This window comes from Morone saxatilis, unplaced genomic scaffold (genome assembly GCF_004916995.1).
Source record: "Morone saxatilis isolate NCDOM2014 unplaced genomic scaffold, NCSU_SB_2.0 Contig5, whole genome shotgun sequence".
Classification (NCBI taxonomy): Eukaryota; Metazoa; Chordata; class Actinopteri; family Moronidae; genus Morone; species Morone saxatilis.
In genome coordinates this window covers 24,609,830-24,612,054 of record NW_023340095.1, presented here as the reverse complement: position 1 = coordinate 24,612,054, position 2,225 = coordinate 24,609,830, and the positions used below count along the sequence as shown (strand labels likewise).

General features: G+C 38.7%; 1 pseudogene; it reads right to left on the bottom strand.

The window, feature by feature from the left end:
* Positions 1-2,225, bottom strand: part of LOC118338660 — a 10,360-nt pseudogene that overhangs the window by 7,479 nt on the left and 656 nt on the right.

Sequence of the window (2,225 nt, the reverse complement as noted above, 5' to 3'; positions counted from 1 at the left end):
TTTCAGTGAATATGACAAAAGTTAGTTTTACCCTTATGAGACTTTCAAGTCATTCATTCTGTCCAGTAAGACCTTTGAACCTTTAATATGTCAACATGTCAAAAATAGCTTGGACTGACTATTTTGTTGACTTCCTATAAGAAAGTGAACTGATAAAGGGTCTACTGCTTAAAGACACAACATCTAGTGGATTTTTTTGCATTACAGACCTAAACCGAGTGGTAGAGATGGCTCATCAGGTTAAGTTAAACCCATTTTTCAGTGAGATACAGTAAAAAAAAACAGTTAAACAGAACATTAAAGGGTTCCTACAGGCTTTAACATCATAAACATGCTCTTAGAATCAAATGACTGTGACTGCAGTGGTGAAGTGATGTAATGTAGTACTGGCCCTCACCTTAAATCTCCATAGACCTCCGATGTCATGGCTGCTCTCAAAGGTGGGCTCAGACCGTTCGATCCAGAACAGTTCTTGATTGCTGGCTCAGGCCAGAGGATCCCGTCGCACCGATCACCGCCTGATCTGGGAGGATCATTAATCTTGTCGAGGCTCCACCTCTGCTAATGTCTGCTGTGAAATAGCTCCATGAAATTTCTTTTTGCATTTTCTGCCTCAATTACTGTACCTCTCTCCAGTGATTGGGCAAGTAGTCAGAGCTTTTAGTAAAAGTACTAAAAATATTCTGTTGCAAAGTCCAGAACGGAACATGTTACTTACGTAAAAGTAAAATGTATAGCTTCACAATGTTTGCTGTGTCCAACAAACAGTCCCGAACTATAAATGATGAGTGTTACCAACAAATTCAATTCAATTCAATTCCCAATTTGGATCATTTATTTTACAAAATAGTGTGAACTTACTAAGTATTTTCAATATAAACCAGACTAAGGTAGCTATTGCCGTTAGTTCAATTTTCCAAATTTATAAGTTAGTTACGTCTTAGATCTTCTCTATTTTTGAAAAGTGTCCTGGATTAACTTCTGTTAGAAATTGGCCTACACAAATAAAATCGAATTGAATTTAATTGATTAGAATTTGTTGGTAACACTCATATTTTATACCGTATCGCTGTACTCTGGTTTGGTTGGTGTAAGTCCATCGCTATGCACTTGATAACGGTTGTGGAAGCTATCAATGGCAGCATTCAACTATATTGACGTCATACCAAGGCTCCATTAATCACTAATCCGTTCTGGACTTTGCAAAGCAGAACAATAATTATATACTACTGAAGTTTCTTTTTACTACAACGAATGCTCTCTGCACTGGATCTGCCCAATTCATTCTTGAGCGTAAGGAAATGGAGAGTAACAGTAATTGAGGCAGAACAAAATGGCATAAAACCTAGGAATGAATAAATTTTCATTGGAATGCTATTATATTCTACTAGCACGACATTCTGGATCTTAAAGGATCATCTTATGGAACCCAAATTGTGTGACACAACGTGAGCTTGTGCGATACCTGACAAGATTAATATGATGTGAGATACCAGGCGTATGATCGGCTGCAGGGGAATCTCTGGCCTGAACAGCATCAAAGAACATTGTATTGGTATGGAATTGAAAGGTCTGAGAGATGAACACATGCTCTTTATTTTTGAAGCGAAGTGCTCTCTCGACGAGAAATCGGCCGATATTACTTCCTCACTGGCCATATCAAAATAGAAGGTCATTCGTTCACCATATGTCGATCGGCAGTGACTCCTCTTCTCATATAATCTGAGTAATTGTGATATCTGGGCCGCCGGGGTATCTCTATCCAAGTTACAGTCATTGGAACCGCAATTGCGCTCTCTGAGTCATCACCGAACTGACGAAGGGTCATTTGTGGTTACCTCATCTAAGCAGAGCACATGTTACATTGATGATGTAGATGAGCCTGTAGGAACCGGCTGTTAGGGAGTTGGTCGGTGTTTACAAATGTTTCTGTTTTTACTGATATTCTCACTGAAAAAATGGGTTTAACTCTAACCTGATGAGCCATTTACCACTCTTTATCTGTAATGCAAAAAATCCACTAGAATGTGGTGTCCTTTAGCAGTAGACCCTTTGATCAGTTCACTTTCTTATGTGGCGAGAGCGAAAATAGTCATGTCCAAGGCTATTTTTGACGATATGTTAAGCATATCTAAAGGTTTCAAAGGTCTTACTGACAGGGAATTGGGAATGATTGAAAGTTTCTCATAAGGGGTAAAACTAACTTTCGAGTAAATTCACTGAAA